The sequence below is a fragment of the Ovis aries genome, chromosome 13 (genome assembly GCF_016772045.2).
Source record: "Ovis aries strain OAR_USU_Benz2616 breed Rambouillet chromosome 13, ARS-UI_Ramb_v3.0, whole genome shotgun sequence".
NCBI classification, from domain to species: Eukaryota; Metazoa; Chordata; class Mammalia; order Artiodactyla; family Bovidae; genus Ovis; species Ovis aries.
The window spans coordinates 11,350,789-11,365,613 of record NC_056066.1 but is presented as its reverse complement, the minus strand read 5'-3'; the positions used below and the strand labels follow the sequence as shown (position 1 = coordinate 11,365,613).

General features: G+C 44.4%; 1 protein-coding gene across 7 annotated transcripts in view; it reads left to right on the top strand.

Annotated features, from left to right (window-relative positions):
* The window catches only part of PRKCQ (protein kinase C theta), a 158,940-nt gene that overhangs the window by 11,386 nt on the left and 132,729 nt on the right, over nucleotides 1–14,825 (top strand). The window contains exon 1 of one of the 7 annotated variants that reach the window (XM_027976508.3): nucleotides 6,823–6,954. The exons of 5 other annotated variants lie outside the window; for them this stretch is intronic. The gene's annotated coding sequence lies outside the window, so the exon portion shown is untranslated. Of the gene's footprint in view, nucleotides 1–6,822 lie in introns of those variants that run through there. One more of the 7 variants, XM_060397177.1, reaches the window with a different exon arrangement.

Genomic DNA, 14,825 nt, shown 5'->3' with positions numbered 1-14,825 from the left:
GTACTTTTGCCTGGAAAATCCCATGGACGGAGGAGCCTGGTAGGCTGCCAGGGGGTCGCTAAGAGTAGGACACGACTAAGCGACTTCATTTTCACTTCTCACTTTCGTGCATTGGAGAAGGAACTGGCAACCCACTCCAGTGTTCTTGCCTGGAGAATCCCAAGGATGGGGGAGCCTGGTGAGCTGCCGTCCATGGGGTTGCACAGAGTTGGACATGATTGAAGCTACTTAACAGCAGCAGCAGCATGCTGGGTATTAGTTGTGGCATGCGGAATCTTTAGTTGCAGCATTTAAACTCATAGTTGAGGTAGGTGGGATTTAGTTCCCTGACCAGGGATCGAACTGAATTCGATTCAGGGATCCTCTGAATCGGGAGCAGGGAGTCTTAGCCACTGGACTGTGAGGGAAGTCCCAATAATGATACTGTAATTCAGTTATTATCTCCTGCGAAAGCTTGGTCAGTGACCTTGTTGTTGTTCAGTTGCTAAGTTGTATCTGACTTTTTGCAACCCCATAGACTGTACCACACCAGGCTTCCCTGTCCTTCACTATCTCCCAGAGTTTGCTCAAACTCACGTCCATCGAGTTGGTGATGCCATCCAACCATCTCATCCTCTGTTGTCCCTTTCTCTTCCTGCCCTCAATCTTTCTCAGCATCAGGGCCTTTTCCAGTGAATCAGCTCTTTGTATCAGGTGGCCAAAGTATTGGAGCTTCAGTTTCAGCATCAGTCCTTCCAATGAATATTAAGGGTTGATTTCCTTTAGGATTGACATATACCAAGGACATACACCAGGTCTTCTATTTCCTTCTCTTCTTAAACTCTCAGCACAGAGCTCAGACTTCATCTTCATCTGCGGAAGAGAGGACATCTCCTCATCAGAGAATAGATTTTATTTTTCTCTCATTGCCAGCATGAAGGATGCTAATTACAAATGTCATGTTTTTCAGGACCTGCTCATTAGTACTAAGAGCTCTGAGCACTGTAACATTTGCCCATGTGCTTGAGGTGGATGTTAGGGGTATGACTGAGAAGTGACGCCTGGGGCCGAGTGCATTATTAGACTTCAGTGCCTTGACTTCTGTTTGGCCAGACTCTATACCAGGGCACCTGCTGCCTCCCTCCCCTCCCCAGCCATCCACCTTGCTTCCCAGGTCCCTTGCAATGAATGAAGACACATGGGAGTTGGCATGCAAGGGTATTAAGAATCCAGATTAGATCGTCCTTTTCCATAGCAGAGACTGGAGAGAGGCTATAGGATCTTGGAGCAACTTTCCCTCTGCCTTGGTCCAGCTTTTCCACCGTCAGGCAGTCTTCCTGAGCTGTCTGACAATGAAGGCAGATGGAAAGATCACAGAATTGGGGGTAGGAGACCAGTCTTCTCTGACCTGTTTGGCCATGTTGACCATAAGATGAGTGAGTTGGATGAGGGGGTCTCTAGAATCCCTCCTAATCCTAATATTTTGTAGCTGTTTGGGGAGGGTGTCTTTTGAGATCTACACATTCCACTCACACCAGGATTTCCCCCAGGCCCCTGGGTGGTGCAGTATCAAATACATGTCATGGCTCCCAGCCTATAGTTAACCCAGTCATTAGCCTGGGTGTAGAATACAGGGTATATTATGTCCCCTACATATGAGTGAGTTCTGTTCTGAGTGTGTATTCATAAATCTAATTTGTTCATAAGTCCAACAAAGTTAGCCTAGGCTCCCAAATAACACAATTGGCTGTATGTTGTTGTTGTTCAGTAGTTACATCCTGTCCTACTCTTTGTGACCCCATGGACTGCAGTGCACCAGTCTCCTCTCTCCTTCACCATCTCCCAGACCTTGCTCAAGCTCATGTCTGTTGAGTCAGTGATGCTATCCAACCATCTCATCCTCTGTCACCTCCTTCCTTTCCTGCCTTCAGTCTTTCCCAGCATCAGGGTCTTTTCTAATGAGTTGGTTTTTTGCATCAGGTGGCCAAAATATTGGAGCTTCAGCATTAGTCCTTCCAATGAATATTCAGGGTTGATTTCCCTTAGGATTGACTGATTTGATCTCCTTGCAGTCCAAGGGACTCTCAAGAGTCTTCTCCAACAACTCGAAAGTGTCAGTTCTTTGGTGCCCAACCTTCTTTATCAGCTCTATAGTAACTGTACTGTAATAGGTTTATAATACTTTTTACACAAATAATACATAGATAACAAATACAAAAAATAAAACATTTTAAATCGTACAGTACAGTACCTTGAAAAGTATGCCAGACATGTGAACTAACTTACATGACTGGACGTGTGAATGCATGTTGGCATCTTTGAAAGTTCGCAACTTGAAGGTTTGTATGTAGGGAACTTACTGTATTATCAATGGTTGGAACATGTACCTCTTCACCAGTAAACAGGAGAGCAGTCACCCAAACACTGAAATCATTCTGCTCTCATTTTAAATTTTGCAAATTAAAGCTACCTGTGGAAAAAAAAAAAAGGGCAACAGCACATCTTTCCTTCTCCTGTGTTAGTGGTGATGGTAGCGCAAGAAGTCTGCTAACAGCCAGGTCTTCTCAAAATGCTGATTCTTCAAAAAGAACACCTTGATTTCCTCAGTGGACTTTGTTTCTGGAAGATAAGCTCATGAGGAATAGCAGCCAGATAGCATCTTCTCCGCTCTAAGAGTGGAAACTCTGTTCTTCTGCATCAGTCATTGGAGAAGAAAAATAAATCATCATGTATTTTTAAATGATTGAATTGCATTGCTTCTTTTTTAAAAATATTTATTTACTTATTTATCTTTGGCTACACTGGGTCTTCGTTGCTGTGTGCAGGCTTTCTCTAGTTGGTGGCGAGTGGGGGCTACTCTTTGTCGCAGAACTTATTGCATTGATTTCTCTTGCGGCACAGCACAGGCTCACCTTATGGGCTTCAGTGGTACGATGCCTGGGCTAGGGTACCACAGCAATCCTGGAGAGTTAAAGTCCTTACGATTTTGAAATAATTCAGGGAGCGATCACTTGCAGAATTCCAAGTTCTGACGCAGCTTAAATATTTGCCAAAAGTGCGGCACAAAGTACTCTCACCTTCCTCTGTCCCAGTAAAAAGAAGGAGTTGACTGCTGGGCTTCTTTTTAAGTTCCTGGGCCCTGAGATCTGTTATTAGTTATAATACACTGGGGGTATTTGATGAAAGCACTTTTGGAAAGAAAGCCATGTGAGCAGTAGGAAAGGCTTTGTGTTACTTATTAAAATAAAGTAAATGCAACATTGTTGTTGTTCAGTCACCCAGTTGTGTCCCACTCTTTGCGACCCCGTGGCCTGCAGCACGCCAGGGGTCCTTGTCCCTCACCATCTCCAGAGTTTGCCCAAGGTCATGTCCATTGTGTCGGTGATGCCATCCAGCCGTCTCATCCTCTGACGCCCTCTTCTTCTGCCCTCAGTCTTTCCCAGCATCAGGGACTTTGCCAGTGAGTCATCTGTTCACATCAGATCACCAAAATCCTGGAGCTTCAGCAACTTGCTTGACCCCAAATTGCCAGTATTGTTAAGCATAAGCTAGCAGATAATTTTAGAAATTTTAATGAAGGCAAACTTAATCCATTAATAGTGTCCCATAGGTGAAACTGGTAGAGAGAAATGCCGATTCAATATTTGAATTTTATTATTTCAATTGAAAGGAGGAAGGGCAAGCCCTTCTCGTTTGAGAGCAGGTTAGAGGTACTCAGAACAGAGAGAATATATCTTCATTAAATATACAAAATCAGGGGACTTCCTAGGCCATCCCATGGTTAAGACTTCACTTTCCAATGCAGGAGGTACAGATCCCATCCCTGGTCGGAGACTGAAGATCCCACATGCCTCATGGCAAAAAAAAAAAAAAAAAAAAAAACACAAACAAAATGGAAGTAATAATGTAGCAAATTCAGTAAAGACTTAAAAAATGATCCACATTAAAAAAATCTTTAAAACATAGTAATGTGAAAAAATAAATATACAAAGTCATTTTCTCCTGGAAAAATATGGTAGATATTTTCTGGTGGAAAAAATAGTATAGACCTCTGGGTCTAAATATCTAGACCCAGAGAGAGAGATCACACCATTTATTCAAGTACTGGTTTGTCTCAAGACACTTAGCAGTACAGCTAAGAAAGCAAAATATAAAGAACCGTCAAACATTCTGCAAGTCCAAAAGTGAGACACATGTTTGTTTGGATGTTTGTCTGAAAACTATCAATAGGAAAGTTCAGGCTGAATTCCAGGGAATTTTAATCCACACACTGCATTCTCTTAGTTTTTTGTGAGATGGAAACAGGATTACATTTTCTAAGAACCACTTTTTTAAAAGCTTGAGCACTAATCAGTTAAGTGTGATGTAGGTTTGAAATTAGAGTTGGTGGTAAGTAATTAAGTGAAGTACAGCTTAACCCATGCTGGTGGTGAGTGGATCAGTGCTGCTGTCCTGAACTTGTTAAGACCCCAGTGTACTATTAATATTTATTTGACCTAGAATATTGCTTTGGATAGAAGTCGCTGGGTAGCAAACATCTGCAATACTTTGTGGCTTAAAACAACACGATTTGATCTGCTCGTGATTCTGTGGCTCAGGAATTTGGGGCTGGCTCTGCTGATCATGGATTCACATGGGGTCTCTTCTGAAGCTGTGCACAGATCTGAGATGGAATTGCTCATATTGGGTTGGCCAAAAAATTTGTTGAGGTTTCTCTATATCATAACTCCAGTACTTTGGCCACCTCATGCAAAGAGTTGACTCATTGGAAAAGACTCTGATGCTGGGAGGGATTGGGGGCAGGAGGAGAAGGGGACGACAGGGGATGAAATGGCTGGATGGCATCACTGACTCGATGGACGTGAGTCTGAGTGAACTCTGGGAGTTGGTGATGGACAGGGAGGCCTGGTGTGCTGCGATTCATGGGGTCACGAAGAGTCGGACACGACTGAGCGACTGAACTGAACTGAACTGATACCATCTTAAAGAAAAGCCCAAATGAACTTTTTGGCCAACCCAGTGTATTAAATGGACTTCCCTGGTGGCTCAGTGGTAAAGAATCTTCCTGCTAATACGGGAGACGTGGGTTTGATCCCTGGCTCAGGAAGATCCACTGGAGAAAGAAATAGCAACTCACGCTCATATTCTTGAGTGACATGGGGCAAGGTGGAGAATGGCAATTCTTGAGAATACTCACTGTAATATTCTTGCCTGGGAAATCCCATGGACAGAGGAGCCTGGTGGGCTACAGTCCATAGGGTCACAAAGAGTTGGATGTGACTGAGCAATTAAGCAAGCAACAGATGACACTTGGCGGGTTTGGCTAGAAGGCTGGAACCCTCGGCTCCTTCTCTTTCTCTCTATGCAGCCACGTTGGACTTCTTTTCATGGTGCTTAGATCCTCACAGTAAATATCTACCATGGACAAAGGCTCAAATCTCTTAAGGGCCAAACTAAGAAGCTACGGAGCATCACTTCTGCCGAGATCTCCTGGTCAAAGCCAGTCCCAAGTCAGCCGTGATGACAGGGAGGGGGCTGGGCCAAGGAGCATCGCAGGAGAGCTTTGGAATGGGAGGTGCTCTGGCAGCTACCCTTGGAAACACACGTATTTAGGCTGTGATAGGATAATATTTCACCACCTCACATTTCTTTTCTGAGATGGAACCTCTAGTCTCACTGGTGGCAGAAGAGTGATGCAGACAAAAATGGGATTGCCATTCTCTCCCTTGCCCCACGTCACCTGTAGAATAAGATCCAGGCCCTTGACACTGCTCGCTGGTCCCCTGCTTTCCTCTCCAATCTCCCTCTCCCAAGGGCCTGAGCACCACCTTTTCCTTCCATGCCTCTTGGTTAGCGTAGCTCCGTGGGGGACCACATGCTAGAGATGCCCTTCTCCCCCTTGCATCCTCACTCGGCCGACCCCTCAGACATCACCACCTCTGCGAAGGCGCCCCCACCCCCTGATCTAATTAAAACATCCTTTCCCCCCTGAGTGAGCGCCCCAGCTTCCTGTACCGGAAGCCACCTCGGCAGTTACAACACCCCCTCCACCCCGACCACACTGTGAGCTCCTTGAGGGCAGGGATCTGGGTCTCTCTCTCCAGTCTAGCCCTGGGCTCGTCCCCCACTCAGCAGGTGCTCAGTACATAGCTAGGACATTGGTGTGATCTCCACACTGGGTAGAGCAGGGGGGTGCCTGGAGGGAAGACCAGAAAACCCCAAACAGGAAGAAGGCGGGTGTGATGAGGAGGAGGTCAGAGCTGTGAAAGTAAGCCGTGTGACGGAGCCAAAGGGGTGGACGCAGAACTGCCACCGTGCAGGGAGAGAGGGAGGACAGGCCAGACACACAGAGCTTGAGACACAAGCTTAGCAGCTGAAACAGAAGGGTCAGCTAGAGCTCAGTGTCACGATTAAGAAGGAAGCGGCAGGGAGGAAGCTGGCTTCAGACCTGGCCGTGTGCATTCACGGAGAGACGGGAGCAGCACCCCATAAGGGCATCCCAGACCTGCCATGAAAAGGCGGGGCACCCGCATGCCAAACAGTACAGAACCTCAGCCCTCCTCCGCGCACCTTCTGCACAGGTGACTGCTTGGCCAAGAAGGCAGGGGAGAAGTTGGGCAAAGCAGTGACGAGCCGGTGCTTACTTCACTTGGGTGCCTGTTAAGTGACTAGCTCGCCTCCCCAGCCACACTGACTGCTTAACCTGAAAGTGAAACTGAGGACTGTTGCGCTTGAGGCTGGTGACGAGCTTCAGGGGAAGTGGTGTGACTCGGGGGAGGGAGCGGGAAGGCCCACCTTGAACGAGCAGAGCTGCTTTTTGACAAAACAACTCTAAAGGAAGTAATCATTGTGAGAAAATGTTTTCTGCTAAGTGGTGGAAGCAGCAGACATGATCATCATTCCTTTGACTGTTGAATGGATAAACTCAAGACTAATAGTTACAACTAACTTGGATCGAGCTTGTTCTGCATCCAGGTACTGCTCTGATCAGCTTACATCTGTTAACCTACTTGAGTGGGTCGTCTTATTGTCCCCATTTTGCAGATGAGGAAAGAGTTAAACAGCTTGTTCAAAGTCACAGCTGCTAAACGGCAGAGCTCAGATTTGAACCTGGGCAGCTCGATGCTGTAATCTGTGTCCCTGATGCTCCACTTGGCTTAGCCTGAATTAGGCAATATACTATATCTACTGACTCATTGTTTTAAAAAAATATTACCGGACAGTAGTGTTAATTCTAAGAAATGAGTTACGAGACTTCCTTCCCTCCTTATATCAGTTATGGTTTGGGGCACATTTTAAAATGGCAAAGTATATCATCTGTGGGCACACATACACACACTTGTATATGCTGACTACTGTAACTTGCAAAGAGCCGTTCAGAAGAAACTGTGTTTAATTAAAAATGAGTGAGAAATGCAGCCAGATAAATCTCCTTTGGTAATAACTTTGAAGTTTGAAATTTGACTTTGTAAGGCAATTCTGGAAATGAGAGGGATGATATATTTTTATGCTGTGAGACATATTTATATTGTTTCTCAATATATGCCTGAGGTAACTGTAATCTGCTTTTAAGTCAGTATGTCTGTGTATCTATGAAATCACTGGTAAGATTCAAATTGTTTCTGATCCCTTTTATGTCTGTTATTTATTGATTGTTGTTATTTGACAAGTTCTGAAGCCCAAGATTCCAGAAAGTTCAAAGCGATATCCTTATTCAAGAAAACACTTGTTTTGCAAATATTCTCCAAAGAATAATTATTTTTAAATCTCAAAGCTCTGTACTTTATTATTTCTCTGCTTGGCTTGCAAAATAACAACTAGAAATATCATAGGTGTTTCATATTAGAGCAAATGGGCAGTTTTCAGAGGTGGAATATAAATGTTAGTCCTGAAAACAAATAAACAGAAAAAAATTGTAATAACCACTGAGATGTAGAATGCCCATGATGCATTGTCTTCGGGGCAGAAACAGAGCGTACCTCTGCTTTCTGGGGCTTCTGTTTTAGCCTTATCTTTCTGACCCTTATGGACCCTTACACTTCTGACCCTGTGCAACCCTCCTGGGCCAGCACTTGGAGATTTATGGGTTTGCCCATAGAGGGAAGGAGGAGTCTGTGAACAGTACAGAGGGATTTGTTTTTCCTTGGAGTAGACATTCTAGCAAATCAAAGGGTGGCTGTCTTCGGACTGCTCCTTCCCACCTGATCTCAAAATACCCTCCAGTAACCACCTGAAAGTCCTCATTTCTTCCCGGTACCAGAATTCTGCCAGCTAGAAATTTAAGACAAACAGATCCTCTGAAAAATGCAAGTAGCACTCAGATCACCTTCACACGTTAAAGTGGCTTAATCAGTAACTTAGAGAAAATGGGAACTTTTATGACTTGGAACAAGCAGGGAATTATTCAGTCCACAGATAGTAATTGATCCAGCCCTTCGTCGATCATTGTCAGTGATGGATGTGGTGTTGGGAAGACAGGGCAGAAAAGAGAGCCGAAGTCCTAACCCTCATGAAGGAGAAAGGCATTAAAAATCAAACAAAAAACAGCATGTAAGTAAGATCATCTAGCTCACGACAGTGCTGTGAAGTTACAGTAAAAAGAATGAAGAATTAGAAATTTCTGGAACCTGGCCTGTTCTTAGATTACTAAGCGCTTGCTTTCTATGGAGTGGGAGGGAGAGGGAAAATATCTGCTGTGTGCTCACTGCCATAAAATCATGGGTAAGCATATGACACAGTAATCCCACTACTGGGCATGTGCCCTGAGAAAACCACAGCGGAAAGAGGCACATGTACCCCAGTGTCCACTGCAGCTCTGTTTACAGTAGCTGGGACACGGAAACAGCCTAGATGTCCATCGACAGATGAATGGATACAGGAATTGTGGTGCACGTATACAGTGGGCTGTTACTCAGCCAGACGAATGGATACAGAAATTGTGGTGCATATATACAATGGACTGTTACTCAGCTTTAAGAAAGAACACATTTGAGTCAGTCCTAATGAGGCAAATAAACCTAGAGCCTATGGTCCAAAGTGAAGTGAGTCAGAAAGAGAAGGACAAATATTGTGTATTAGCGCATGTGTGTGCAGGGCAGCAGTGGAGATGCAGACATAGAGAACAGACTCTCGGAGACAGTGTAGGAGGGAGAGGGTGGGACGATTTGAGAGAGTAGCGTGGAAACAGAGCTAGCCGGTGGGAATTGGCTGTGCGACCCAGGGAGCTCAGCCCAGCACCGTGTGACAACCTAGAGGGCTGGGAGATGGGAGGGAGGTTCAGGAGGGGGGGACATAGGTATTTCTGTGGCTGCTTCACGTGGAGGTATGGCAGAAACCAGCACAATATTGCAAAGCAATTATCTTCCAATAAAAAATTACCAAAAAAAAAAAAAAAAACCCATGGGTGTAAAGAAAAAGAAGGTGCAGATAGGTCACCAGTGATGCAGAAAAGTCCTGTTCTGTCCTCCCCTGGTTCCAAGTGATGCATAACCCTTATTTTCTCTGTTCGTCCATGAGGCCTGCCCTGACTCCTTTGTCACCGCTGGGTTTTTTGTTTTTTTTCTTAAGCTGGTACATGCCTGGGACTTAGGTTGTCATTACTTATTTGTTATCTAAATAGATATATGGATTCTGACTATCATGATTCCGATTAGTGAAGAGGGCCTCTACCTTTCCAAAACATCCAGAACTTTTTAATGCCTCTTGCTGCTGTTTTAGCACACAGGCAAATGAGTAGAAGGAAACTAAAGGGCTGTCTAATTACTTCCCACCCCTGCAGCCCAAGCCCCCAATCTGTCACTTCCTTTCCTTATTTTAACATCCCATATTGGAGGGAGCATGCTTCACTGTGCCTGAGAAAGCGTGCGCGTGCGTGTGCGTGTGCGTATGTGTATGTGTGTGTGTGTGTTAGGTGCTCAGTAGTGTCTGTTTGTGACCCCATGGACTGTAGCCTGCCAGGCTCCTCTGTCCATGGAATTTTTCAGGTGAGAATACTGGAGTGGGTACATGCCTTTCTCCAGGAGATCTTCCTGACCCAAGGATCGAATCCAGGTCTCCTGCATTGCAGGCAGATTCTTTACCATCTGAGCCACCAGGGATGCCCTGAGAATGCACTTGGTACTGTCTAATTTGCTGGAAAAGGAATACCACTAGTCACTTTGAAAATAGTCTGTTTCCTCTTGTTCCCCCTAAGGATAAATACACTTAGCATTTTCTGATCTTAATAATATTGAGATAAAAATAGTGAAGTACAGAATTTTAGCAAGGACAGATGTTTTTCTCTTTAGATTCTTCATTTTTTAAATTTATTTTTAATTTTAATTGGAGGATAAGTGCCTTACAATGTTATGTTAGCTTCTGCTGTGCAACAGTTTGAATCCGCTGTAAGTATACATAGATCCCCTCCCAACCCTCCTCCGACCTACCTCCGACCCTCACCCCCCATTCTACCCCGTTAGGTCATCACAGAGCATCGAGCTGAGCGACCTGTGTTATACAGCAGTTTCCCACTAGCTAGCTATTTTACACATGGTAGGGTATACATGTTAATGGTATTCTCTCAATCCGTCCCTCCTTCTCCTTCCGCTGCTATGTCTACAAATCTGTTCTGTATATCTAGACCCTTCCTTTTAAAGGCCAGGAAACTGGGGCTTAGATGAGATATTCAGGGTATCACAGCTGGTTGGTGGTGGGAGTCGAGAAAGTAGAAGTTTTCGTGACTTCTGCTGCTTAATTCTGGCTGCAGAGGAGCCTTAATAAATACCAGTGGTCTCCCACTCCAACCTCAAAAATTGAACATCAACCTATAAAATCTTATTTTTCTCCTGAAACTAAATGACCATACAAATGAAATGGACATGGTCCAAGAAATGATCCTCTTCCAGCAAGCAGGGGTTCCCCTAAGAACTTCTGCTCCCAGGGGCTCTCTGGAGTCAACCCATCACCTTTCTTTGTCCAAAGTGCTTTCTCAGACTTTCATGCCATACACCCGTGACACTTGCTTGCTAAATCATCAAGTTAATTTATTTACCCCATTTCTTTTATCTCAGTTTTCTGGTTGTATTTTATCTAAGTTATCTTTACTTTAGTTGAGTTAAAGCTGTGGTTTTGCAAATTAAATCAGTTGTGGGTTTCTGCATATATCTCCTCTCAGTGTTTACTAAGCTTTTTTTTTTTTTTCTTAACTAACATTATAGGTTCTGTTTTCATCTTACTAGTTGTGTGAGGGAAGATTTGTTTTGCTTAAGTTTCTCTGAGACAAAACTATTTAGAGGAACACATTTTAAGAAACCAAAATATTTTTAAATGCCTGGTTTAATCGATATCTTTAGCCAAAGTTCAGTTTCCTTAAAGTTTGGAAGTTCGTCCATAATGAAGAAATTGTGTGGTTTTTGAGTCTGGGCTTCATACCGTAGGCAGAGAGAAGTTTTATGTTTTTCAACATTGAAGAGATTTTGGAAAGGCAGCTTTTATGGCTAAGGTGAAGGATGAATGAACTGCATGCAAAGACAAGGAGGTTGGTACTAATTAGGAACCTACTGTAATGATATAGGGAAAAGGTCTGAAGTTGTCAAGCTAAAGGATTGGAGGGAGAAAGAAAGAAAGAAAGAAAGAAAGAAAGAAAGAAAGAAAGAAAGAAAAGAGAGAAAGAGAAGTCGCTCAGTTGTGTCTGACTCTTTGTGGCCCCATGGACTATAGCCTACCATGCTCCTCCCTCCGTGGGATTTTCCAGGCTAGAGTACTGGAGTGGGTTGTCATTTCCTTCTCCAGAGGATCTTCCTGACCCAGGGATCGAACCTAGGTCTCCCACATTGTAGGCAGACGCTTTATGGTCTGAGCCACCAGGGAAGTCAAAAGGATTGGAGAATAGGATCAAATACAATGGGATAAAACTGGTAGGTCTTGTTGCACAGTTGGATGTAAGAGGCAAAAAGCAAGGAGTACTCACAGCTGATTCCAATATTTCTAGCTTGGAAGAGTCGGTGGATGGTAATTCCATTGAGCAGGACAGGAGAGAGCAGAGAGGCATGAGCATTGAAGAAAAGGCAGAACCCGTATTTGTTCTGGCTGTGCTTGAGCAAGACGCGTGGAGCGATCCAGCGTGTAGCTGAAACTATAGGACTAAAGGCGTGCAAGTGTAGTTCAAGAAGAATGTCTTTTTGAAGTTACCATTAAGTAGAGGATCACTGAAGCCACCAATGTGGGTGTGATTAGCCAGAAAGGACTCAAGTTGAAACCTGGATGTGTTTCAGAAGTTTAGGTAAAGAAAGCTGAACTAAGAGTAGCTGAAAGAGTGACCAAAGAGATGAAAGGGCAGGCAGAGGGGGAAGCACTGTCAGCAGCGCTGTGTAGTGTGGAGGAAGAAGATTAAGAATGAGCCGCTGGATCTGGAAATTGGCGTCATCGGTGCCCTTGGGGAGAGCCGCGTCAGCAGAGCGGTGGGCACAGAAGACAGAGGGAAAGGGTAGAGAAGCTGCCCGGTGGTGGGAAGGGACGCTTGCTGCTGGGGGAGGGCAGACGCAGCCACATCTGCAGAAGCCAAGTCACAGGCTGTCAGGGATGGGGAATACGAGCGCATTTGTGAGTCAGTTGTGGTTGTTCAGTCACTCAGCCTTGTCCGAATCTTTGCCACCCTGTGGACTGCAGCATGCCAAGCTTCCCTCCACTGTCTTTGAGGAGTTTGCTCAAACTCATGTCCATTGAGTCGATGATGCCATCCAACCATCTCCTCCTCTGTCGCTCCTGGGTTGGAGAGGGGGTGAGATCACAAGGATGGTGGGAGTTGGGGGGGTCAAGGAGAAGAAGAGTTTCCAGGGATGATGTGGCCCTGGAATGTGATCATACATAGGGCACAGCTGGGGGAGAACAGGTGGAGAAGAGGTAAGTTGGACCAGACGGAAGAAGTTGAACAAGTTTATGCCTTGAGGCTTCCATCTTCTCGTGAAATAGTTTCATCTGCTGAAGGTGGAGAGGACAGAGTTATGGTTTTAGAGATTAAGGAGAAAAGGTGTGTGACAGCCTACTTAGCAAACGAAAGGAAATGGACCAGGAATGAAATTTTGTGAAAATATTGTTAATGAATTCAGTAATAAATGCTTAGATTACTTGTTGCTTTTTATTATGCTAAAAGCGCACACAGCTTAATTTTCACCATTTCAGCCATTTTTAGGTGTAGAATTAGTGGCATCCATTAGCTGTATCATGTTATACAGCCATCATGCCAGAACTTTCTCATCACCCCAAGCAGAGATTCTGGACAAAATTTCTCCCCTTAGCCACTGGTAATCACCACCCTATCTTCTGTCTCTGCATTTGCTTGTTTTATCTATTTCATATTATTTGTTGTTTTAAAGCATAATCCATAAAATAAGAAGGAATAACAGGAAGGTAATAATTCTAACTGTAATGTTCCATTGATGGAGGTCCATCTTAAACCATTCTCTGTTTTTAAAATCCACTTATAAAGCATTAATGTTATAAAGTTGGTATACTGCATTATCCTTAAAGTAACTCACATTTACTTGGGAACCCCATAAATTCTACGTTGATGATTTTTTTGACATGTACAAACCTGGACGCTGCAGTTTTGTGCATGTCAAAACCAATATATTTTTCTCCCATCTAAATGATAGCATAGAATTGCTGTTTGGTAAATATTTTTCTGTTTAGCAATCTGTTTCAGAGGATTGCTTTATTCATCTGAATTGATGTTTTCTGCCCTAGGAGTTCCTAAAAATAGCTAATATATGCATCACTTAGACAAATGAGAGGTTTTTCTACTAAGATATGCAAATAAATAACCACCCTGCTTTATATGTCAGTTAGAGGTGACAGGAACTGATTTTCACTTCTCAAGAAGCGGCTCAAATAAACCATGATAGCTTTGGAGTAAGTTATTTTTAATGGAAATAACCTTTCTTCCCAGTAAATTTGAATGTGATGCGTTAGAAGAAATGCCTTATACGGCAGTCATCTTCCAGCAAAAGTTGACAAAATCCCAGGTGTTCCTCTCCCCATAGCAGCACACAGTGGATGTGGCCTTAGCAGGTTCCTTCTAAATTTAGGGCTCTCAAGGGAAGTGGCATCAGCCACAGCATTTCCCCAGGCCCTGAAGCTAGCCACTGCCTCTAAATATTGCTGACCAGGCTATCAAAAGGGGAACTATTTTCATATCATTTGCCTACCCCCATCTCACCTCCTCTCATCCAATCCCAACATCCTTTCATTCCTGGCTCAGAGCCTCACTTCTCTCCGAAAGCTGCTGGTGTGGACTTTTTCCTCTTCAGAAATTGTGGTGGTGTTGTTTTGCAGTGGCAAAGTCATGTCTGACTCTTTGCAACCCCATGGACTGCAGCACACCAGGTTTCCCTGTCTTTCACAATCTCCTGGAATTTGCTCAAACTCATGTCCGTTGTGGAAAAGGCAATGGCACCCCGCTCCAGTACTCTTGCCTGGAAAATCCCATGGACAGAGGAGCCTGGTAGGCTGCAGTCCATGGGGTCTCTAAGAGTCGGACACGACTGAGCGACTTACTTTCACTTTTCACTTTCATGCACTGGAGAAGGAAATGGCAACCCACTCCAGTGTTCTTGCCTGGAGAATCCCAGGGACAGGGGAGCCTGGTGGGCTTCCATCCATGGGGTTGCACAAAGTCGGACACAACTGAAGTGACTTAGCAGCAGCAGCAGCATGTCTGTTGAGTTGGTGATGCCGTTAACCATCTCATCCTCTGTCACCCCCTTCTCCTCCTGCCCCCAGTCTTTCCCAGCATCAGGATCTTTCCTAATGGATTAGCTCTTCACATCAGGTTTACTGGCTTTTGTTGCTTTATGTGTAAATCACATATC